The sequence below is a fragment of the Heloderma suspectum genome, chromosome 9, assembly GCF_057233095.1.
Source record: "Heloderma suspectum isolate Gila_16-S chromosome 9, 16-S_ref, whole genome shotgun sequence".
NCBI lineage: Eukaryota > Metazoa > Chordata > Lepidosauria > Squamata > Helodermatidae > Heloderma > Heloderma suspectum.
Window position 1 is genome coordinate 36475180 of NC_139466.1, and position 26076 is coordinate 36501255.

Genomic DNA, 26076 nt, shown 5'->3' on the forward strand with positions numbered 1-26076 from the left:
CCCACTTGACTTCACTCTCGAGGATGTCTGGCTCAAATTCAGTGACCGCACTATCATGGCTATCGGGGACATTAAGATCTTTCCTGTATGGTTCTTCTGTGTATTCTTTCCACCTCTTCTTAATCTCATCTGCTTCTGTTAGGTCCCTGCCTTCTTTGTCCTTTATCACGCCCGTCTTTGCACAAAACGTTCCCTTGAGATCTCCAATTTTCTTGAAGAGATCTCTAGTCTTTCCCATTCTATTGTTTTCCTCGATTTCTTTGCATTGTTCATTTAAGGAGGCCTTCTTGTCTCTCCTTGCTATTCTCTGGAACTCTGCATTCAGTTGGATATATCTTCCCCTTTCTCCCTTGTTTTTTGCTTCCCTTCTTTCGTCAGCTACTTGTAAAGCCTCATCAGACAGCCACTTGGCTTTCTTGCATTTCTTTTTCTTTGGGATGGATTGAGTTGCTGCCTCCTGAACAATGTTATGGACCTCCGTCCATAGTTCCTCAGGCACTCTGTCTATCAGGTCTAATCCCTTAAATCTATTCCTCACCTCCACTGTATATTCATAAGGGATATGATTTAGGTCATACCTGAATGGTTTAGTGGTTTTCCCTGTGTTCTTCAATTTAAGCTGAAATTTTGCAAGAAGCAGCTCATGATCTGAGCCACAGTCAGCTCCAGGTCTTGTTTTTACTAACTGTATAGAGCTTCTCCATCTTTGGCTGCAAAGTTTATTTATTTATTTATTTATTTATTTATTTCTATACCGCCCAATAGCCGAAGCTCTCTGGGCGGTTCACAAAAATTAAAACCAAACAACACACAATAAAACAATTTAAAATATATAGAACATTAAAACCACAATATAACAATACAACCACAATAAAACCTAGCAACAGTACAGGAGTTTAAAATACAGATTTAAAACAGCAAAGATAAAAATTTAGAAAGCTAAAATGCTAAAATGCCTGGGAAAATAAAAAGGTCTTCACCTGGCGCCGAAAGGAGTACAATGTAGGCGCCAGGCGAACCTCACTAGGGAGCTCATTCCAGAGCCGGGGTGCCACAACAGAAAAAGCCCTCCTCCTAGTAGCCACCCGCCTCACTTCCTTTGGCAGGGGCTCACGGAGAAGGGCCGCTGATGATGATCTTAAGGTCTTAAAGTACATAAACAATCTGATTTTGATATTGACCATCTGGTGATGTCCATGTGTAGCATCGCCACTTGTGCTGTTGGAAAAGAGTGTTTGCTATGATCAGCATGTTCTCTTGGCAAAACTCTATTAGCCTTTGTCCTGCTTCATTTTGTACACCAAGGCCATTCTTGCCTGTTATCCCAGTGATTTCTTGACTTCCTACTTTAGCATTCCAATCCCCTATGATGAAAGGGACATCTTTTTTTGGTGTTAGTTCTAGAAGGTGTTGTAGGTCTTCATAGAACCGATCAACCTCATCTTCTTCGGCCTCAGTGGTTGGGGCATAGACTTGAATTACTGTGATGTTGAATGGTTTGCCTTGGATTCGTACTGAGATCATTCTATCATTTTTGAGATTGTACCCCACTACTGCTTTTCCCACCCTTTTGTTGACTATGAGTGCTACTCCATTTCTTCTGAGGGATTCTTGCCCACAGTAGTAGATATAATGGTCACCTGAATTAAATTCGCCCATGCTTGTCCATTTTAGTTCGCTGAAAAACAAAACAATTATACAGTGTGGAAAGAAGATGATAATTTTCACATTTTAATTGGTTTATAACAAGGAAAAGCTTGTATATCTATCAGTGTCTAAGCTGTACCTGGTCCTTATGAAGTCAACAAAAGGGTGCCAGACATTAGAAAAACAGGCAGTCCTTTGTCTACCATCTCTTAAATGGACTTCATTATACTTTGTTAACTTAACAAGGGCTTTTTCAAAGCATTCCTACTTCCAGGCTGAGAGTGTAAGTAGCTTCAGTCACCCCTCCAGCTACAGGGGAAGCTGTATTATTCCAGTTCAAACCAGTGGCTTCTCTAGCTTAGTATATTGGCAGCAGCTTTCTAGGGCAGGGGTGAACAACATGCCCTCCAGATGTTTTGGCCTACAACACTTCCTTTAGCCCTAGCTAGCATAGTCAGGGCTTCTGGGAGCTGCAGGTAAAACATCTGGAGGACCATAAGTTGCCTACCCTTGCTCTACGGTTTCAGGCAGGCATCTTTCCCAGCCTTACTTATAAGGAGGCCACTTACTCATCACCCCCGAAAAAGAGGGCAAACGTGGACATGAGTAAGATTTCAATATGCCAATTTACATGCATAGATGCAAACTTAGAAATATTGACTATAATGTAAATAGAAATAGAATATTCCTCACCATAGTGGGGAAGATTATGACCAGGTGACCTGTGTACCTCCTCAGTCTGCTGTCCAGGAGCTAAGTGAGTATGGATGGGCAACTTCAAGCCTAAGGGATGTACGAATCAGCAAAATGAGCTCACTGAAGTTCTCCAAATTCCATCTCGAAGCTGTTCCAGCTTAAGTCCATTATCATACTGCAAGCGTTGTTTTATTTTTTCGCATGAAAATCCATGTGTATTTTCATGTATATTTTTTCAACTGTATGCTTCAATTGTGCACATCTTTTAAATGTATCCATTTTTCTCCGATTGATTAAAGCATATTTGTGGGCATTTTTCAAAAGCATGCATTTTTTCATGCATATTTTTTCAATGTATGCATACTGTCGAACACATTTTTTAATCTGCAGATTGCATTGGAAGCTCGGAAATGTGCGGACCTTGACTACAGATTGCATCCAAGTCCATGTTCCATCCAGAACGTGTGAACTGGGTAAATCCTGATCAAAAATGAACTGAAATGAATTTCTCATACATCCCTATTCAAGCCCCCTGCCAACTGTCCCTTATGGTTTGTTAGCTTTAAATTGGACTTGGACTGGACAGCCCTTCAAATTGAGGATGCCTTCAAATAGAGGACTGTTCTCTGTGAAGTAGGACACCTCTCCACCCTACATCCATGGAGAAGCGAGGTACTGAACCTGGCATCTTCTGCATGCAAAGCACATGCTCTACCACTGAGTTTCAGCCCTTCCCCAGGGAAAGCGAGTCTCCACCCATCTCCCAGGACAACTCCTCCATTGGGAAAGTTTCCAAGCCCTGGTCCACAATCTAGGGATGTCAGAGAATTCCGCCATGGATCTCGGTGAGGCCGAATGCCAGTGCATTTGGCCCCCTGAAATCTGTGGTGGAACGGCCTGCCCCCCCCGCCCCCCCCCGCAGATCCCCCCCAGGACGAGACTTACCTGGGGCCGATGTTCCAGGTGGTGGCGGCTCCGGTGGTGGCAGCGGCGGCGGCAGCTGGTCTTCCGACCAGCTGCCACCGCCGCCATTTGCAGTCTTGCTGTTTTTGTTTGTTTGTTTGTTTGTTTACAGAGACGTGATAGGCTACGTAAGTCTTTATCACATCCCAGTTAAAAAAACCAAAACGCGTAAACAAATGGCGGCAGCTACGGCCGCCGCCATTTGCGTTCCTTATTACGTATTTATGTAAATATTTACGTAGATTATTATGGCGAAAATAAAGGGGAACGCAAATAGCGTAGTGGGCGCTATTTGCATCCCTTTTTGATTCGCTGTTTTAGCCTACGTAAATCTTTACATAGGCTAAAACGGTGAATCAAAAAGGGACGCAAATAGCGCCCACTATGCTCTTTGCGTTCCCCTTTATTTTCGCTGTAATAGTCTACGTAAATATTTACGTAGACTAAGATGGTGAAAAATAAGGAACGCAAATGGCGGTGGCCATAGCCGCCGCCATTTGCTTATGCGTTTGTTTTTTTTACCCAGAGCCCTCTGCGGCCGGAAATCCGGAAGCGGACGGCCCTGGCCTGGGCCTGGCCGGCTGCTCCGTGGAGCCGCCGTGGAGCACAGCTGGCTGTTGAGGATTCCAGGGGGGAGGACCGGATTCCCCCCCCCATTGAGGATTCCGGGGGGAGGGACGGAATGCCTCCCCCTCCCCCATGAACAGAATCCGCAGAAAGGTAAGTGACTTTCGTACATCCCTACCACAATCAGTGATTTGGAACAGAAAACAAGTTCAGCTCTGCTTCCTCTTTCCCATAGCAGGATTCCACCTTTCATCCTTGCCATCATGACACTCTCAGGCAAGGATGCTCACATTCTGAATCGAGCATGGACTTTAAGTGGGACTCTCAACACCTATAGAAAACTGTACATAGGGTGGCCACTGTACAAAGGAATTGCACTGCGAATGTAGAAATAACTAATTTAAATAGAAATACAATACATAGTGGAGAAGGCTGACCAGGTGACCTGTGTGCCTGCTCAGTCTGCTATCCAGCTGTTGCAAAGTGTTGATGGGCCACTCCAAAGCCCCTGCTGCTCTTCCTCTTTATGGTTCTTTGACTTTCTCCCAGACTGGGCAGCCCGAGAAATACAGGACTATCCTCCGTCAGCTCCTCAAAATAGAGGACTGCCCTCTGTAAAGTTGGACACTGGGTCACCCTAGGGCAAACAATTTGTTTAACCAGAATGCCACAGAAATGTCTGGGCCAGCGCTTTCAGAAATTCATTGTTTTCAGTGGAGGCTCCGATATCTGTGAGGCAGTGAATCTGCTCTGGGTTTCAGTCAGAACTCTAAAGGAGCTATCCAAGGTGCACAATCTGGAGCAGATTCACCACCCACTGACATCGGAGCCACCAGCCTCCACTGATTGGATTCTAGAATCTCTTGCAGGAGATATGGGGTTGGATCAGATTTGGTCATACTTACAGGAGACCCCTTGAAATCAACGGGACTTGAGTTAGTGCGGTCTACTCCAAGCATGGCTAAATCTGGACCCACCCCATGTAATTTCAAATCCAGCTTTTCTGTTTCAGCAAAATCTATTATATTCTCATGATGACAAAGTCTGGTAAGTTCAGTTTTCAGTCCTTTTTCCTTCTCCTTCTTCTGGCCCTTGCATCAATATCACCTTGAAAGGACAATGGGGCTCCTTTGATCTCATACGGCAGAAAAGATTTGCTGTAGAGCAAATTATGGCTTTGAGCTTTTTATATCTGAAAACTACAAAGGCCAGTAATAGCAGATATTCTTCTATTTTTCACCCCTCCTTTCCACCCACCTTTCTCTTCTACAGCCAAGTGTTTTTGTTTCTATTACTCTTTTCTTTCTTTTGCTTTGCATTGTGCAAAAAGAAAACCAGCTGCTGCACAAAGGAATGACAAAAGTAATTGCCCCGAAAGCTGGTAGATATAAGGTTATCTAAACCATTTCATTTGCTGCATTGTAATTAAAACATGCAGCTGTTCAGATTAAAAATCATGAAACTGATGTGATTTTAAAAATTTATACACTTCTATTTTATATGCTCAATGTTGATATTTGATTTTGTACTGCCTGGCACAGTAGAGAGCCAGTGTGGTGTAGTGGCAAGAGTGTTGGACTAGGAGCTGGGAGATCCGGGTTCTAGTCCCCACTCAGCCATGGAAGCTCACTGGGTGACTTTGGGCCAGTCACAGACTCTCAGCCCAACCCACCTCACAGGGTTGTTGCTGTGAGGATAAAATGGAGAGGAGGAGGATAATGTAAGCCGCCTTGGGTTCCTTGCAAGAGGAAAAAAGGCGGGGTATAAATGCAATAAATAAATAAATAAATAAGTATTCCAGCGAAATTAGACTCTGACAAAAAAATTAACAGGAATAGATGGAGATTTATGGAGAAAGCTTGCTTGCAACCTTTTGCCTTCCAAGGCTGAATGCTTACCTTTGTATTCAGTGAAGAAGCTGGTGAACAAAGCCATCTCTCTCATGGTTTTTAATGAGTTCAAATATATTAATAAGGGGGAACTAATCTGATAACATGTTTTAATTATTATATCTGCATAATTCTCTGCTTTTCATCAGTAACTTTGCTGGGGTGGGGAAAATTCATGCAGTTCTAAGTTTGAACAATAAGGCTAACCTGGGAATTAGTCCCACTGAAAACAATTATACTTACTTCCGAGTAGACATTTATAGGATTGTTCTGTAACAGTTGTTTTATGCTCCAGTTACACCAGCTAGAGAGCTTTGGGATATTTTATTTATTTCAGAATATTTATATACTGCTTCCCATTTTTAAAAATCCTGAAAAGGTTTACAACAATTTCTATGGGTGTGTGGAGCATGGGGTTAGATCTGTCTGAAGAGAAAAGGATAGAAGGCACCAATGCAGGAACAACAGGCGCCAGCATCTGGCATCCTAGGGCACCTGCCAGGGCCCACACAGTGTGGCAGGCCCACCAACGATGCTTGCCCTGACCCCCCCCCCACAACCAGTGCTCTGAGCAACACCAGGCCACTAAATCTAGATGCCATTTCAATTTCCTACAATGCCCTTGATGTATCGTTGTTGTGGGGCATTGCCAGAAACCAAAATGGCTGGCTGCCCTGGGCCACTGAATGCTGCTGTTGACTGCCACTGCTGCCAGCTAAATCCACCAAAGCCTACCAACAGAGGAAGGGGCCCACGACTGTGCACTTTGCCCCCCCCCTTCAAACCTGCAACCAGCTCTGGTAGAATTATAGAAAATATAGTGTCCTGCTATGGCTAGGTCAGGCTCAGCCCTGGGGGCAAACTATGGGGCAAATCCGTTAGCAAGTCAGCAGATAGGCAAACGCTCAAGCACAGTTGTATCAGTCCAGTAAGAGGGCAGTTCGAAGCAGAAGCTGGTAAGCAGGCAAAGGACAAGAGCACAGGATTACATCAAGAAGGAGAAGTCTATGAGCAGAGTCAGAGGCATGGCCAAAACACAGGTAAGTGGTCCAACACAAACACAGTCCAAATATCAACAGCAAAAAGAATCACTCATAAAGCAAAGGCTCAAGACGCTAGAGCTGGTAGAAAGCCAACAGCTAGCAAATTCCAGCTGAAAGCTTATATAGCCAGAGCTTCCAGAGCCCTGCCCAAGGGTTAGCAGCAGGTCATCAGCACTTTGGCAGGAGTCTTACCCATGAGCAGTTCAGTTTATTTAACTATAGTCACAGATCAGGTGCTAGAAATACAAAATATAAATCAAGCTGACAAATACAATATCGGCTGCAAGTGCAAAGCGTACACACAATGGCAGGTTCAAATCAGAACTAGCTTCAATGGCAGTATCTATTAGTATCAGCTAATACTATGATGAATTACAGTAAGATTTAACCATCTGATTCCTAATAGAACATGCCTGGGCACAGAACTTTGCCACCTTAGAAGTTCATTATCATTAGTAGAGTCTGAGAGAAGAAGGGAGGTGTCTGGGATGAGAAAAGCACCTTGAAATGTCTGACAGCTCCAATTCTGAATTAGAGTTGGAACAGCTAGATCAGAGCCCAGGGGAGGGACCTTCCCTAGTGAGCTAAGATGCTGGGAGAGATTCCTCCAAAGGCCTTGACAAACAGATGGCCCGGGGTAAGTCTCTGCCCCCTCCCTCCACTGTGAGAACTCAAGTTTCCAAGGAGGAGGAAGAGGGGCATGACTTGAAAGACGCTAGGGTGCATTGCAAAGCAAAGTGAGAAACGTTAGAGGCAAGGCTCAGATACTCCACCCAGATAGCCAGTCTTGGAAGCCAACGTAGGAGGGAGCCACCCTAAGAGAGGGGCATCACTGCAAAGCCAGTCTGGTCGTGAAGTTCACACACAAACTGTCAGCAGCTTCGCTACCCTTGGGTTCATCTCCTCTGATTAGGGATCACAGGTTAGTTGTTTAGGGTCTGAGAGCTTCCTGGAATCTGCATTTGTTAAAGAGGCTAGTTTCTAGCAAAATAAAGCAGCATTAGCCTGAAGCTTTGTCTCCTTGTGGTGTTGATTGCTAAAGGGAAGGACGATCCATTTCTGACAGGAGGAATAAAACTTTATCAGATCTGCCTGGAAATTTTGTTAAAACTGGGGCAATATAATGGGAACTAATGTCTTTATAGTATAAACAGTATAATATGTCCAACTGTTTCAACCATTCCCAACTGATAGGGGCAGACACGTTGAAAGTGAGGGATTTGTATCTCCCTTCCAGAAATGCTGATGGCAACACATTAAAGTGAGCCAAGGTATACTCATGAGCAAGAAACCGTTACTCCTGAGTACACTTTTACTCATGTGGAACCTGGTTGCTACAGCTCTCAAAGCATGCACTTTCCCTCTGCATAGCAGCATGTGCCTCCACCTTCTGGAGCTGGTGCATTCGAGGGCTGCATGGATGCTCGGTGTCCTCCTCTGACACCACAGCTGAGGAACAGTCTTCAGGAGTCCTATCTGGGGGTTCCTTGGAGTCCACCACTGTTGAAGGGCCTGATGTGCCTTATTTATTTATTTATTACATTTATATCCCGCCTTTTTTCCTCCTTAAGGAACCCAAGGAAGCGTACATAATCCTCCTCCTCTCCATTTTATCCTCACAACAACCCTGTGAGGTAGGTTGGGCTGAGAGTCTGTGACTGGCCCAAAGTCACCCAGTGAGCTTCCATGGCTGAGTGGGGACTAGAACCTGGGTCTCCTGGCTCCCACTCCAACACTCTAGCCACTACACAACACTGGCTCTCATGTCATGCTGGTGCCAGAGGTGCCTCAGTTCTTGCTAAATTCAGCCTCTCCTCGCAGTCTATATTCTCTGCCAGGTCAGGCTCTTCATTTGAAGAGGCATCCTGGGCTATGTCAGGTTCAGGCATGACAGATAGTCTAAGAACTTTCAAAGCCTCTTTGTAGCATTCTTGGCCATGGATGGGCCAACCTTCAAAGTCTCAGGGGGCAGTTCACTCCTCAGACAATCTGTGGGCCAGAAGTGTATTTTGCCACACAAAACAGCCCCTTCAGAATGGCTGGACTCTATAATAATGACAGCACCAGTTAGAATTATGGGCTTTGCAGTTATGGGGTACTTATGGTTGTGTCTGGGGCAATTGAGGGTGGCCCAAAACATGAGGTGAAGGACAAGATGGTGTCCCCTTCCTTTCATGTACAAAAAAGCCAATTGGACTGGTAGCTGAATCTTTCTTCAGCACTGACAATGGGACTGCATCCTCCACACATCGGAAGATATTGGAGGCTGGTGGTTCCAATGTTATGGGGCTTCAGCACCTTGGATAGCTCCTTTAGAGGTTTGACTGAAACCCAGAGTGGATTCACAGCCCCACTCACATTGGAGCCACCAGCCTCCACTGCCAGAAGATATCAGGGTAGCTTAGTGGACACAGGGCAGCCCATGTGGCACCCAATTCTCTCCTCGAACACCTTGCTGCCACCTCCCAGCATCTGCTGCCTAAGACGACTGCCTTACTCTGCCTAATGGAAGGGCCAGGCCTGGATCACATTCAAAAGGAGAGATGTTTAGCTTTGAGAAGACTGAGGGGAGATAGGATAGCGCTCTTCAAGTACTTGAAAGGTTGTCACAGAGAGGAAGGCCAGGATCTCTTCTCGATCATCCCAGAGTGCAGGACATGGAATAATGGGCTCAAGTGACAGGAAGCCAGATTCCGGCTGAACATCAGGAAAACCTTCCTGACTGTTAGAGCAATACGACAATGGAACCGATGACCTAGGGAGGTGGTGGGCTCTCCCACACTGGAGGCATTCAAGACGAGGCTGGACAGCCATCTGTCAGGGATGCTCTGACTTGGATTCCTGCATTGAGCAGGGAGTTGGACTGGATGGCCTTGTAGGCCCCTTCCAACCCTACTATTCTATGATTCTATGTAGCATTAACATTTGGAGTATCTCTTACCTCTTGTAACTACTGAACACCATCAACAAACATTCAGACAAACCCAGTTAGCACACTTTTTACTCCATGTTGATTAAAATTTTTGAATGTCGCCAGAGCCTGGAGAAAGTTGCTCTGTGACCCCAGACACCATCCCTGCTGTAGAAACACTCTAACCCAACTTGGTTTCCACCAGATGTGTTGGACTACAGCTGCCCTCCTCCCCAGCCATGCATACTGGCTGGAGAAGGATGGGAGTTTATTTATCTATTTTATTTACAATATTTATATACTGCTCCAAATCAAAAGACTGGAGCAGTGAACAGCAAGGATAAAAGAATAAAACACCACGTTAAACAATTAAAACATTTTAAAAGAGACAAGTTCTGATAAGGCCAAATTTAATAAGCGGCAGCTGGTCACTCAAAGAAGGCTTCCTGAAATAACAGGGTCTTCAGGAGGCACCGGAAGGAACCCAACACATCTGGAGGGCACCAGGTTGGGGAAGGCAGCTCTAAAAACATCCAGAACAGGGTGCCTTGAACAAGGGTGGGGGAGAAAAACAAAGACTGCAAAATAGGCGTACTGAATTCATGATTGTTTTCAGCCTGTTGCATTACAAAATCATTCATAGTATCATCACAGCAGCTATTGAAAGATGCACTTCAGAGGGACACAGTATGCTGAGTGCTAACCCTTCAAAGCTGGAAAAGTTGGCACAGAGGTCTCAAGTGGCATCACATTCTGGACATGTGTATGTCCCCACAAGAATCCTTTGTGCAGATGAGTGGTAGATACCAGGGATGGGCCCCATGTGACTCCGATACGCACTCCTTAGGAGCTCTTAAAATGCACAATAGGAAAATTCCCTTTCACATGAGTGAATGGTCAGCCAGATATCTGAGAGTTTGAACAGGGGCAACTGTGTCCGCCCTGATATGCACCTTCTCATGTTACCAAGACCAGGTTCAAGCAACTGCATCTCCAGGTTAAGACTGGGAAAGACTTTCGAAAACCCTGGATAGCCAACCAGTGCAGACCAACTGTCCCCAACCTGGTGCCCTCCTGATGTGTTGGACCACAATTCCAATCATCCCCAGGTAGCATAGCCAGGCTAGCTGGGGGACAATGGAAGTTGTAGTCCAACACATCCTGAGGGCATGGGTAGGGAAAAGCTGGTATAAGCAATACCGAAGTAGGAAACAAACAAACACAAAATGAAAGTAAATATTCTCAAAAGTGCCTGCATTTTGTTGAGCCCAATGTGTTCTGGGGGAAAAAATCCCTTTTCTTCACACAAGCGCATAGTTGAACTATGGAATTCACTTCCACAAAATGTAGTGATGTCCACCACTTTGGATGGCTTTAAAAGGGGGTTGGATGAATTCATGGAAGAGAAGGCTATTGATGGCTACTAGTCCTGATGGCTATATGCTACCTCCAGTATCAGATGCAGCATGCCTATGTACACCAGTTGCTGGGGAACATGGGTGGGAGTGTTCTGTTGCAGTCATGTCTTGCTTATGGGTTTCCCATGGGCAGCTGGTTGGTCACTGTGTGAACAGAATGCTGGACTAGATGGACCCCTGGTTTGATTCAGCATGGGTCTTCTTGCATTCTTATGAAAACCTGTCTAATGAGGAGGTTTGGGGGGCATGTTAATATTGGGCTGCTGCAGGATATGGTTGTAGTTATTTCTGTCTGTCTTTTTTGTTTTGTTGTTAGTGCTGCTGGGTTATTTTTAAAAATCTGATTTGTTTTAATACTGTTCTTTATTGTTTTAATTTTTTAAAGCCTATTTTAAAAGCTATCTCCCTTGGGACCATAAGTGAAGATACCAAGTTTCATTAAATGGATAAATGGATACATACATACATACATACATACAACTTGAAATACAGGTTAGCTCCATTATAATCAGTGGTGCCTCCTTCCAAATAAACATTCTTAGAGTAGAATCATAGAATCATAAAATAGTAGGGTTGGAAGGGCCTACAAGGCCATCAAGTCCAACCCCCTGCTCAGTGCAGGAATCCAGGTCAGAGCATCCCTGACAGGTGGCTGTCCAGCCTCTGTAAAACAATAAACATTTTAAACATTTCTAAACATTTTTAGATCTGGGTGATATGATGCTAAAATGCCTCTTGTTTTTTTTCCACTGAATTGTTTGGAAGCAAAAATACCACTAGCGCTAACCCCTGTCCTGCTTCCTGACGTGTGAATATGTGCCTTCTTCCAACTGTGTCAACCCAATGCTGATACATTCTTTGGAGGCTGATCATGAATTGGAGAGGGTCCATCCCTTTGGAGAGGGGATGTATCAGCATTGGGTTGGCACAGTTGAAAGAAGGCACATATTCGCACATCAGGAAGCAGGACCCAGATGTTAACGGTTGCCCTGGGACAGGAGAGCAGAAGGGAAGCGCACTGTGGCTTCTGCCATCAGCCATGGGACTGGGGGCCACTGGGAGGCTGCACCCCCTGCTTCCCAGGAATATCAAGCCAAGGGGGAGACCCACCTGGCCTATCCATCAGCCAGAGGACAAGCCGTTGCGAGGAATTTGCTTCCCCTCCCTGCCAGAAAGAACGCTCTGCTTCAACTGCCAGTTGCCCTGGCAGTTCAGAAGGGGAAAGAATGCTCTGGCCCCACATAGTGGAAACGCGGAAGGCCGTTGTATATCGAGAAGTCAGTGCTGCACAGAATTCCCCCACCCATCTCTAGGGTGCCATTTGGGTCTGATTACTGAGCTGGCTAGCTATGCCTTATATTATTAGAACATAAGAAGAGCCCTGCTGGATCAGACCAAGGGTCCGTCTAGTCCAGCATTCTGTTCACACAGTGGCCAACCAGCTGTCGACCAGGAACCCACAAGCAGGGCAGGAGCGCAACAGCACCCTCCCACCCATGATCCCCAGCAACTGGCGTACACAGGCCCACCGCCTCTGGTACTGGAGGTAGCACATAGCCATCAGGACTAGTAACCATTGATAGCTGTTTCCTCCAGGAATTTGTCTAACCCCTTTTAAAGCCATCCAAATTGGTGGCCATCATTAGTTCCCAGGGGTCATTCTGTTGAGGCTGTAATAGCTCGAGGATGGTGGATAAGCCTTTGGCAACATCTTAAGGTTAAGGCTACATTGCCAGCCAGGATAGCAGAGTTATCTTCTGGGCTGCCTGCCTGCCAGTTGTTAAGGCCAGTGCTTTTCTGGTCTACAAGAATGGATGAAATATTCTCAAAGTGATTGGACTATGTCCAGAATGGAGAAAATCAATGGGATATGCTTCCCTGGGACCCTCCCAAAGGACAGGCACTCCGCATGGGCTGATCTAGACAGCACCGTGCAGCCAGGCTGCTTGGGTCATGTTTGTCACTGATCTTATCTGATTTGCTGATCTGATAAGATGCTGGGATTCCCAGGGGCTGAAGGGACATGTTTTATGCTTTTAATGCATTGTTTTGCTTGCTCACTTTGTTAGCCTCGTTTGCTAAATAAACTTCTTTTTGCCTTCACCCATTGGTGTGCTTATTGCCTCTGAAGAACCAAAAAGAGGCATTGCCTACTGGCAAAGCACCCGCTCCATCAGCCAATTGGCCACAAATTGCTATTCAAGCAAGAGTACTGGCAAGGGAAGATCGGCCTGGCTGGAAGTATGTTTAATGCCCTCTTGGAGCTCACCAACTGGTTCTAGCCTTGGGAAACTGATCTCCGTCCACTCTTTTTCCCTCCACAGCCCTTCCCTTGGGTGTCTTCTTATTTTAATTTGTAAGCCTGATGGCAGGGCCTGTCACTCTTTTTTGACTGAGGTGAGCCTCTTTGGGGGACAATAATTGTTTGAAAAGCAGGATAAAAATACTGTAAATAAAATAAAAACTAAACTGTTCGCCCACCACCTGGTTTGCCATCTTGTTTAGGGCTTGCCTGGGTCACAACGATCCTGTGTTGTGATGTATGAAAAGAAGAAATGAAACGAAATAGATGAGATGGAAACAAAAACTGGAAGTCTTGTACAGACCTGAGCTAGAAACCTCAGCTAAACTGGAGGCTTCTTTTGTAATCTAGGTGAAGTTTTCTGTTTGCCTGAAAATCTGATATGTGAATTCCTTTCTTTCCTCAACTAGATGGAGTTGGCAATTTACCTCCTCCACAATTTGGAAGATGAATGTTCCACTCATGCATTTTAAAAGTGTATGCCTTTTTTATTTTTATTTTGGCAAGATATGTTATAGGCTATATACAAAAGCACAACCATTAGTCTTGATCTGTCAAATCGTCTAACATATAATCATCTGGAGAATCCTTTTAAATCATTAATCATTGAACTTTGACTGCTTTACAATGAAATTGTTTTCTTTTATATTGTCCAAGGTAAGACAAGCTAATAGCATTCTTTTGATATTCCAGATGACATCTTCCAGTTCATTCATCAGCTGCACAGCACAATCCTACACATATCTTCTCAGAAGTAAGTCCCATTGATTTCAGTGGGGCTTACTCCTAGGTATGAGAGGATTGTAGCCTAAATTTATTCATTTTTTTCTGGAAGCATGAATATTGTACCTATGTACATGGGTAAAAATGCATGTATTTAGAATTTCTGAATCACTATATGTTATATTAAAAGGACTGTGTGTTAGGCACTGTTAGCTGTGAGTTATAGAAGCAGCACTGAGGATGTATGCACTCAAATGCTGAAGAGAGTGAGCATACACAGCCTTTGAAGGGAAAAATGTGCTTCCTTAGGGGAAAACATGTAATATGGTGGAACAGTATGCAAGAGAATCGTTTGTGCTATGCTCCCTGCTGATGTCACAAGGCCAGGGTGGCCAGGGGCAGCATTCTGGAGTAAGCCTGGAACTGCGAGTCAGGAGCTAAAAGCAATCAGAATCAGAGGGCAAATTAGAAGGCAGGGTCAGATGATAAGCCAGGAGTTGGGAGCAAAGAGCAAGACCAGAAATGCAAGCCACATCAGAGCTCAGCTCACAAGCAAGTCTCAGCTGCAACAGGAAGCTTTTTATACTCCTTCTTGCCCAGAAGGATCCAATGTTCAGCTTCGGGAGATGGAGTCAGTCCAGTCTGGAAGGTATTTGCTGAGAAGCTGAGGGCAACATCTGGCCCTCCAGGTGTTTTGGCTAACAACTCCCATCAACCCTAGCCAGCATAGCCAAAGATGAGGGATGATGGGAGTTGTCCCCCCCCTTCCTCCTCAATCCTCCAGCCAGCTCTGCCTGGTATCCAAGGGGACTTGGGTGGGAGAACCAATCTTATCTGCCACCAAGTCCTCCATCCCCACCTCGATCGTGACCCTGGTCATGATCGGAGTCCTTTTCTTTTCGCAAAACGGGAGTGAAATATTTTTTCCGCATTTTTCCATCCCCAGGGGATGTGTGCAAATGGTCCTCTTTTGGGGCGGGGAGTTATCAGGTTTTTGGAGTTGTGCAAGTGTGCAACTCTGACGGTCAAAAATATACAGGCTTGCCTTGCCTGGAGCGCAGTATGTTTGAGCTGCCAAACACAGAACGTAACAGGCAAGACTAGACTATATATAGGCTGGCTTGACAGCCTTTGACAGTTGACAGGTGAGGAAACAGGGTGTAGATCACCCCCTTAGCAAGGTTATCCCCAGGGTTCAAAGGGTTGCCCTGAACCCTGGGAGTGCCCTGCTTCAAATCCCCACTTGCCCAAGGCCCAGCAACTGTTTTTCATAGAAAAATCCACCCCTCCTTTTACTCCCAATCACAGTAACTGCCTAGTTTGACAGCTGTCAAACTAGATGCAGTTACTGCGAGTGGGAGCCAAAAGGGGGTGGTGGGCACTTCTTCTCTTAAAAAGAGTTGCTGCTGCCAACTCAGGGAGGGGTGGATGTGAGGAGGGCATCCCAAGGGTTGGGAGAACCCTTTAAATCCTGGACATCTCCTTGCTGAGTGGGTACTGTGGAGCGCTTTTCCTCACCTGTCAAGTGCTCCACATTATCCACTTAGCAAGGAGATCCCCAGGATTTAAAGGGTTGCCCTGACCCTCGGGGGTGCCCTCCACACAGTCCACCCCCCCCCCCGTTGGCAGCAACTCTTTTTTATAGAAAAGTTGATAGAAATAAAAAAAGGGGGGCGTTTGCACACATTCCCCGAGGCTGGAAAAATTATTTTGGCCCTGTTTTGCGCAAAATAAAAGAAAAATAAAACCAGGGTCACATTCAGAGCAGGGATGGCGGACTTGGTGGCAAACACAATGGGTTCTCCCGCCAAGTGCCTTGGGACAGTGGGCAGAGCCAGGTGGAGGGCCAATGGGGAACAAGAGGGGAACAGCCCACGGTGAGCCCAATGGTCTGTCGGGCTCACTGTGGGTTGCTTGGACAACAATCCACACTGTGTGGCTTATTTTGCAGGGTGGGTTGTTGTGCTGTGCAAACTCAGCCCATGTGTCTCTCGGGTGTCTCTTTCTATTTAAAGAGATTTCTGTGCCCCCTTCTCAGAGCAAATAACATTAATGGACATAGTGCTTTGCAAAATGCAAGAAGACAAGTCCTCACCCTAAGGAGCACAGAATCTAAAGTAGCCTCCCCAACCTGGTGCCCTCCAGATGTTTTGGACTTCAACTCCCATCAGCCCCAGCCAGCATGCGCAATGGTCAGGAATGCTGGGAGCTGTAATCCAGAGCACTAGGGGGAAGCACCAGGATGGGGAAGGCTAATCTAAAATTTGCTGCAGGGATATAACACAGGAAAGAGAGAGAGATGGTATCACCGAGAAGTATCTACGTGTGCTGCTCGTGATTAACTAAAACACTGATATCTTCTTGCAATACAGCTTTATTAACTGAAAAGTTTCATCTCTGATAACAGATACCCAGACCTGTGATTCTCTGAGAGCCACTTTTTGCTGAATCATTCGCTGAGGCCTAATTTGTCGCAGAAGCTGCCAGTTATGGAGACCCTTGGCATGTAATACAGCAGTGTCTAAATCTTACATGGAACTTACATGGGCTTCCAAAGCAGTTTCCCATCCAGGCCCTGATCTGCTTCATTTCAGCAAGGTTGCTTCATTATATGCCCTATGCTCATGCTTGGTCAATATATTGCAAGGCACTCCTATGAGAATCAGTGTTGAAAAGGGCCTTACCTAGGTACCATGTTCCCATAGCAACTGGTGTGCCGCCTTTAGGAAACACTTCTGAACTTATTTTAAAGTCTGCTAGAATCAACGGAAGGCATTAAAATGCATGTGTGTACTTGCTTATAATAGCTTCTGACACAGCTATCGCTTCAAAAAGACAACAGAGTGAAGAGAGGTGATCTCATACCAAATAAAAAGGAAAGTGAAGAGCAAAAGCGTCTGGTATCCAGGAATCTACTGGCTTTGGAGGTTGTCTCTGCTGTTGACAAAAGATAAGGATGTTTACTCAGGTGCACAGGAAGGTAACAAGTTACCTGATGAGAAGAAAAGCTTTGCAGATATCAGGTTCTGAATCTCCATCATCACCCAAGGTGGTCATTGGCTGTGCTGGTTGGGGATGGTGGGATTGTAGTCCAACACATCTCGAAGGCACCAGGTTGAAATAACAGCCAATCTTTTATTGCAGCTTTGGATACACTAACCACCTGCCTCAAGTTTTATTCATATCATTAGTGTTATCTGATACTGCAAACATCTCTTAATGATAATACGATATTGTTTATCACCACAAATGCTTTCTCTGTGATCGGCTTCTTCATGAACCTCCTAATTATATTCAGTTTCCAGTTACCTCAGTGTTGACGCTGAGTTGTTCTCCAAGAGCTTTCCCTAGAATTTATATGAACAAAAAGTACATTATTGGTTGTTCTTTTTAAACAACAACACTGTAAATATTTTGGTTGCTGTTGTGTTTATTTTCTGCTGCTGTTTTGGGGTTTCAGAATTTAGTGTCTATCATACAAATTGAAAGGATATTTAAAACTGTTAAGCTTTTTATTTTTTAATTCTTGCTGTAAGCCACCTTGAGCCCTTTGTAGAAAAGAGGGGGAATAAATGTTCAAAAACAAACAAACAAACAAACAAGCAAATAAATAATTGGTCATACAATTGTATTAGATCAGGCCAACGTTGCTCAGTGAAAATTGTCTGGCGGGTAGGGTTAGTCAGACTCACATCTTGAGCTGTTGACCTGGGTTGGATCCTTTGCTCAGCAGTACCAATCCATTGGTGCAGCTAGGTAATTTTAGATCCAGGACTTCTGGAAGTGCCCTTTAGACAGCCATGTGTATTACTTCAGTTGTGAAGCACACAACTACTATTTCTCTTCTCCCTACCCCTATGGCCATTCCATGCTTTAGAACTTCCATGCTTCTGCATTCGTTATGTGTTAGAACAGCAACAAAACTGTTTGCCAGCCCTGGTTTAAAAAAAAAAAAAATACTCTGAGCATGTGCAGTTTTGTATTTTAAACTCACTTAAATCATAGCAGCATCATGACCACAGGAATAAAATGGAGTTTGCATCTGCTGCCCTCATTACTGCCTGCTCTTTGAGTGGTCATTTGAGGACCATCTGGGCTGTGGGGCCCTTTGGCCCTGTCAGGAATGCCCCTGTTGCCTTTTGAATCCTCCAACAGCCAGAATCAACACTCAAAGACCTGCTTTCCAAGGCTTTATTTCCATTCAACCTAATGAAGCTTACAGATGCTAATTGCCTGAGAGGAAATACAAAGGAACAGCCTATCCAGGGTTTCTAAGAGTTAGGACGTCAGTTGGTCTCCTTTTGGAGAAAAGTGAGGCAACTCTCTGAACTTAAGGAGTAGGAGGGGAAAATCTCCTCCTCTCCTCTGGGACCTCGGGACGCAGCTGTTGACGTCGAGCCAATCAGGCTGAGTGCCTCAGCTTGGCTCCAGCAACCTCTTGCTTGTGCCTGCACCTGCCTTCTAAAAGTTCAAGTTGTCCCTCCCTTTCCATGCCAGTGTCACTGTTGCTCCCAGGAATGTGAGCGGGGGGGGGGGCTCCCCCTCCTGCTGTGCCTCTGAAACCAGAGAGAGTTCCTTTCCCACGGATTGTATCTCTGCCTCAGAATCAGAGCTGCTTTGGGACTCTATGGGCTCAGATCCAACCCTGACAGGCCCCAGTGTCCAGTCTTAACTGCACCACTGTACCAATCTAACATGCACTGCTATTCTAAGATGGAAATTTACTCAGAAATAAGCCCCACTGAGTTTGGTGGAACACAGTGGAGGCTGGTGGCCCTAATGCCAGTGGGGTGGTGAATCTGCTCCAGGTTTCAATCAGAACCAGTCAGAATTCTAAAGGCACTATCCAAGGTGCTGAAGCCAGTTTGGGGATAGAAACCCTCACCACTGGCTGTGTTGGGCTGATGGGAGTTGTAGGCCAAAACATCTGAAAGGCCACAAGTTGCCCACCCCGTAACCCCTCTAGTTTATGGGTTGTGAAAATAATAGCAAAAGTGCTTGCTTCCAGACAATGCTTTTATTCTGCAATCACCCTGTCTCAAACATGGAATTTTACAGGAACTCCAAGACACTGGCGTCTTCCATTTGAAATCCTCCTGTGTTTTCCCCTGTTACTTCCATCTCTTTTCTGACCAGAAAAAATCCATTAAGGAGGGAAAGATGGAAACGGTGCACAAGGCCTTTTGACTGGTAGAGCTAGGATCCATCCACCTGGGAGCATCCACAGTGATAGGAACGCAACAGCCTGGCCCTTGTAGCTCAATGGTTAGACGTGTTGTGACACTTTAGGGGTTGTGTAACACAATTTCAGATTCCAAGCCCATACATGCCCACTGTGAAGTACAAGTTCAGACTTAAGCATTGATTTTAATTTTGCAGTGGGAAGGTTCATGGGGAAAAGGTTGAGTAGTCATATTGTCTTTGAAAAAACAGTCTTCTGATTTCAAAAACAGGATCTTCCGGGCCTTAGTCCTCTGACCTAGAATGTGTCCTTCTGACCTAGAACGTGTCCTCATAAATTTCAGTTGGCTTATTCATTATTATTGAATAATAATATTAATTATTATTAATAATTAATTATTATTAATTATTATGCTTAATAATTATTAAGTTAATTATTATGCTTGTGGTTATTAATGACCTTTCTCCATGGAATGTAGCCTGACCTTTCTCCATGGAATTCAGGGCAGCATACATTGGATTTCCCCACTATTTATCCCATATACTGGTAGCGAACTCATTCTCTGAGTTTGGATTCTTATGTAGCCAAAATGGCATCACTAATGCACAAGGGGGAGGTATCAGTAGCCTTGGGGGAACCCAAAGTTTGCAGAAGTACCAAAAAAAAAACCCTTTAGAAAATAAATTAAAGGGGAAGAACCGCCCTAAAAACAATCTAATGAGAAATGAATACACTCAGAGGTCATGAAATGCTAGCTGGCAGCTAAGAGGGGGAAAAAAAACTGGGTTTGTGGGGGAGGTGGGCAGGGATGGAATGGAATATCTGGAAGAGGTTTTCACTGGCTGGCTTCCTGAGTAGCAGCATTCTGTTGCAAGTCCCACTTGTATGTGTTTTTTTTTAAACACTTTCATATTGCTATTTAATTTTTTTAACAGATTTTAAATATTTTCATACCACTGTTCTTAAAATTTCACAGCAAAGCACACAAAAGAATAAACAACATAAAAAAAAACAAGAACATATTTCTACTGTTTCAAAACAAAACAGAAGTGAGACTGTAGATCTTCACTACTGCTTTATAGTGGTATTGAACACTGATAACTGTTGGGGCACATTACACATTCAATATACTGCTTTTGTAGTGTTATTTCCTGCTTTTTATTCCACATTACCCAGTATACCACAACAAATGTCATTGTGTGTCCTATGATGTATAAATGCACAAGAGGGATATAGCATTACCATGATGGGATCATAATGATATAATAGAGAGTGTAGATCTGGCCCAAATGAAGTCTGGGAGAGAGTTTCAGCATACTGGGGCTACCCCAGGCAAGATCCTGCTTCTTGAGGATAACTTATCTTTGTAAAAGTCCTATAAAGTAGATTAGGCTGAGAGACTGTGACCAGCCCAAGCTGTAGCTGCTTATTTGTAGCTAGCTACAAACTGCATGTGAGGGAAAGGGGCACTCTGCATATACTCATAGGCACTTTCTTGTAAATTATTTCTTCCCATGTGAAAGGACTGAGTGCTGAAAGTAGGTTTGGGGCGTGCGCATGCCACTGTAGATACAATCCCAAGCTTGATTACTTGAAAGTAAGTCCTTTGAAATCATTACATGAATATCCAGATCTTCCTCTAAGGGGCTCAGGGTTCTTCCCATTCCCTACACCATTTTATCCTCACCACAATCCTGTGAGGTAGGTTAGACTGAAAGATAGCGACTGGCCCAAGGTCACCAGTAAGCGTCATGTCTGACGTGGATTTGTACCTGCATTTCCCTTATTGTAGTCTAGCATTCTAACTACTACATGTCTCCCTTCTCTTTTAACATTTGAGTTAAACATGATTAGAGTTGGCTGCAAGATGCAGTCCCAACACACACTTACTTGGGACTCAGCGGGACTTACTCCCCAATAAGCATGCATTGGGCCAAGCTGCAAAGTGTGCCATACAGAAAGAGGCTCTCTATGCATGAAACAGAGTGAGGCAATAGAATGGATAGTATCGCTTCAGGCCACAGGTGGGGGTCTTATTTTTGAATGCTTCTCTATGTTAAGAACTCCTTGCAAGCAGAACAGCGACAGAACAGGCAGAGAGCTGGACATTTCTCCCTGATGTGCTAGGTTTTTATATTTGCAGAAAGGGTAGTATTCAAAACATGGAGGAGTATTAAGTGGTTTTAGGTGAGTATAATCCTATTCTATTGCCTCAGCATTCTACCATATCTTTCCCATCCCATCCTGCTACATGTACCTAGTTCTAAATGAAGGGACCATCTTGTAGTTTGCAGCTGAATTGCTTCAGACTGCAGGTAGGGGTCGAAATGACCGAATACTCCTCCCTAAAGAAACAAAACAGAAACCAAATTTCTGCACATAGAACAGTAGCATGTCAGGAAGAAGGCTAGAGTGAAAGGACCCCCCCCCCAATATGCTAGTTTTTTATGTGCAAGCAGGGATGATATGATAGAATTCCCCTCCACAAAACAAACAAACACTGCATGTAGAAAACCAGCATGTCAGGGAGGCTAGGCTAGAACCCTGCCTGCTGGCATGCTAATTTTCTATATGCAAGTGCAGGCTGATTTGATGAAATGTTCCTCCATACATATACATATACATACATACATACATACATATATATATATACATATACACATACATACATACATACCCCATGCAGACAGAAAACTAACATCATGTCAGGTAAAAGCCATAGGTCAGAACCCTTCTCCCTGCCCTGCTAGTTTTCTGTGTGCAGGTGGGGGCTGTTATGATGCTCCTCTCTCTCTCTCTCTCTCTTTCTCTCTCTATCATCATCATCATCATCATAAAATCCCTGGAGATAGAAAACTAGCATCATGCCAGGTAAGAGCCATAGGTCAGAACTTTTCTCCCTGATCTGCTAGTTTTCTGCATGCAGGTGAGGGCCAATATAATGAGAAATGTTCCCCGCCCCATCTCTCTCTCTCTCTCTCTATATATATATATATACACACACACACATATATAAACCTTTGGAGACAGAAAACTAGCTAAGAGCTGTAGGTCAGAACCCTTCACCCTGACCGGCTAGTTTTCTAGATACAGGTGGGGGCCAATATAATGAGAAATGCTCCCCACCCCATCTCTCTCTCTCTCTATATATATATATCTATACAGTAAGGGCCAGAAATGTTGGAATAGGATAACTGTTTTGGCAGTTGGCCTCTGTAACCACCACACTGACGTTGAAAGGAAACACACCCAGATGGGAGCGAAGTCAGGACTTTCAGCTGTAATTCAAGGGGTTTGACAAAAAGTGGGGCACTAACTATTGAGGAAGTACAGCCGGTGGCATACACACACACCTGTCATTGGGGGCTCATAAGTAATGGACCGAATGGCTGACAAGCAGCTGCATGGCCAGATGTGGCCTGTTTCCTGGATAACCACGACCAATCAAGCAGATAAAAGGCCTGGAGGTGGTTCTGAGTGTTACATTTGCATTTGGTAGCTGTTCACTGGAACCCCCAACATGAGGTCCAAAGAGGCGTCCATGTGAGTGAAGGAAGCCATCATTAGGCTGAGGAAACAACATAAACCCATCAGAGAGATAGAAAAAACATTGGGAGTGGCCAGAGCAACAGTTTGGAACATCCTGAAAAAGAAGGAATTAACTGACAAGCTCAGTAACAGCAAAACGCCTGGCAGACCACGGAAGACAACTAAAGTGGATGACCGCAGAATTCTGCTCATGGTGAAGAGGAACCCGTTCACAACATAGAGCCAGGTCAAGAATGCTCTTGCAGAGGTAGGCATGTCATTGACAACACCTACAGTCAAGAGACAGCTTTATGAATGTAAATACAGAGGCTTCACAACAAGGTGCAAACCACTGGTAACGCTCAAGAACAGACAGGCCAGATTAGCCTTTGCCAGCAAATACCTAAAAAAGCCTGCCCAGTTCTGGAATAAGATTCTTTGGCCTGATGAAACCAAGATGAACTTGTACCAGAATGATGGGAAGAGAAAAGTATGGAGAAGGAAAGGAACAGCTCATGATGCAAAGCACACCACATCATCTGTCAAACATGGTGGAGGCAGTGTTATGGCCTGGGCATGTATGGCTGCCAATGGAACCGGGTCATTGGTGTTTATTGATGACCTGACTGCTGATAAAAGCAGCAGGATGAATTCTGAAGTGTATAGGGCTATACTTTCTGCTCAGATTCAGCCGAATGCTGCCAAACGGATAGGACGCTGCTTCATATTGCAGATGGATAATGACCCAAAACATACAGCAAAAGCTCCCCAAGAGTTTATCCGGGCAAAGAAGTGGGATGTTCTTCAATGGCCGAGTCAGTCACCTGATCTTCACCCAATGCAGCATGCTTCTCACTTACTGAAGACAAGACTGAAGGCAGAAAGACCCACAAAGAAGCAGCAGCTGAAGGCAGCTGCAGTGAAGGCCTGGGAAAGCATCTCGAGGGAGGAAACTCAGCATTTGGTCATGTCCATGGGTTCCAGACTTCAGGCAGTCATTGACCGCAAAGGATTTTCATCCAGGTATTAAAGGCGATCCTTAAGTTTGAAATGATGTTGGTTTGTTCCATTACTTAAGAGCCACCAACGAGGGGTGTGTGTGCATGCCACTGGCTGTCTTTCCTGAATGGTTAGTGCCCCACTTTTGCCAAACCCCTTGAATTACAGCTGGAAGTCCTGACTTCGCTCCCATCTGGGTGTGTTTCCTTTCAACTTCAGTGTGGTGGTATACAGAGGCCAACTGCCAAAACAGTTCTCCTTGTTCCAGTATTTCTGGCCCTGACTGTATATATAAAATCCCTGGAGACAGAAAACTAGCTAAGAGCTGTAGGTCAGAACCCTTCTCCCTGACCTGCTAGTTTTCTAGATGCAGGTGGGGGCCAATATAATGAGAAATGCTCCCCTCCTCGCCCCATCTCTCTCTCTCTCTCTATATATATATATGTGTGTGTGCGTGTGTGTGTGCATATATATATATATATATATATAATCCCTGGAGACAGAAAACTAGCTAAGAGCCATCGGTCAGAACCCTGCTCCCTGACCGGCTAGTTTTCTAGATGCAGGTGGGGGCCAATATAATGAGAAATGCTCCCCTCCTTGCCCCATCTCTCTCTCTCTCTCTATATATATATATATGTGTGTGTGTGTGTGTGTGTGTATATATATATAAATATATATATAATCCCTGGAGACAGAAAACTAGCTAAGAGCCATCGGTCAGAACCCTGCTCCCTGACCGGCTAGTTTTCTAGATGCAGGTGGGGGCCAATATAATGAGAAATGCTCCCCTCCTTGCCCCATCTCTCTCTCTCTCTCTATATATATATATATGTGTGTGTGTGTGTGTGTGTGTATATATATATAAATATATATATAATCCCTGGAGACAGAAAACTAGCTAAGAGCCATCGGTCAGAACCCTGCTCCCTGACCGGCTAGTTTTCTAGATGCAGGTGGGGGCCAATATAATGAGAAATGCTCCCCTCCTTGCCCCATCTCTCTCTCTCTCTCTATATATATATATATGTGTGTGTGTGTGTGTGTGTATATATATATATATAAATATATATATATATATATAATCCCTGGAGACAGAAAACTAGCTAAGAGCCATCGGTCAGAACCCTGCTCCCTGTCGGGCTCGCTTTCTGCGTGCGCGGCTTTTTGAGACGGGGGGGGGTTAATCCTATTTCACAATCCTCGCACGCAGAAAGCTGGCAGGCCGAGGCGAGCGTGCGGGGCGCGGAGGGGCGCCGAACCCCCGCCTGCGCCGAGGCCTCTTCCCGCCTGCGCCTTGCGCGGCGGCGGCCAGCGGCAGCCTCGGAAGCGAGCGGGGGGCGCCGCGGAGCCGCCTTCGCGAGGCGGCCCGCGCAGCCAGTCCCGGGCGCGCCGTCCCCGCTTCGGCCTGAGCGCGGCGCGGCGCGGCGGCGCCGCCGGTGATGCTGCTGGGCCGGCGGCGGGCAGGGGCGGCCCGGCCACGGCGGCGGCCCCGGCCGCGCTCGAGGACGGCGCGCGCCGGCGCCGCCTCCCCCGGGCCGGAGCGCGGCCGCCGGGCTCCCTCAGGCGCCGCCCGCCCCGGCCTGGCTGAGGGGCCTCGGCCGCGCGGCGCCTTCCCGCCTCGCCGTGAGGTAACCGGCGGCGCGGCGGGGGGAGGAAGCTGCGGGGCGGGAGGCGAGGCGGCGCGGGCCCCTGCGGAGGGCCTTTGTTCTCCTCCAGACGGGCTCGGGAAGGAGCCCTCCCGCGAGGGCGAGGGCGAGGCGGCGTGGGGCCGCGCAGACGAGGGGGGGGATGAATACTTACATACATAAATAATCGGGCTCCGCTCCGCTTCTCTCCCCTCCCTCTTCCCCCCCTCCCGCTTCCCTCGTCTCTCGGGGCGTGGGGTGGGGTGGGGTGATCTCGGGGGCGGGCCTGCTGCGCGGGGTTGTTGTGGAGAGGACGACGGCGGCGGCGGCAGCTTCGTGGACGTGAAACGCGTTGGCAGCCCCGGCCCAAAGCGCTCCTGGGGTCGGAGCCTTGTGGGGTAAGAGCGACAGACGCCCCTTCGCGTGCGGGTGCAGGAGGGGAGAGGTCAAACTTTTCAAGAAGAGTTTTATGCCAGGCTTTTGCATTGTGCGACGCCGCTGTGTTTGGTAGGGTTTTGTTTCGTGAACCGCCCGGAGAGCTTCGTTTATTGGGCGCGATACAAATGCGGCAAAGACGTAA

The 26076-nt window shown here is 45.9% G+C and overlaps 1 protein-coding gene and 1 long non-coding RNA gene across 4 annotated transcripts in view; one reads left to right on the forward strand and one right to left on the reverse strand.

The window, feature by feature from the left end:
* Nucleotides 1-599: 599 nt before the first annotated feature.
* LOC146338604 (uncharacterized) lies at nucleotides 600-25858 on the reverse strand. 2 transcript variants are annotated; one of them, XR_014784859.1, is made up of 5 exons: nucleotides 25672-25858; nucleotides 21599-21686; nucleotides 17469-17506; nucleotides 17025-17096; nucleotides 600-1678 (listed from the first exon to the last, which is right to left on the reverse strand). It is a non-coding gene; the product is annotated as an uncharacterized LOC146338604 (long non-coding RNA). The 2 variants fall into 2 exon arrangements; XR_014784860.1 differs by lacking the exons at nucleotides 600-1678; nucleotides 21599-21686 and having other exon boundaries at nucleotides 16425-17506; nucleotides 25672-25712.
* The window catches only part of TMEM164 (transmembrane protein 164), a 76663-nt gene continuing 75559 nt past the window's right edge, over nucleotides 24973-26076 (forward strand). The window contains exon 1 of one of the 2 annotated variants that reach the window (XM_084814145.1): nucleotides 24973-25894. The gene's annotated coding sequence lies outside the window, so the exon portion shown is untranslated. The remainder of the gene's footprint in view (nucleotides 25895-26076) is intronic. The other variant, XM_084814146.1, reaches the window with a different exon arrangement.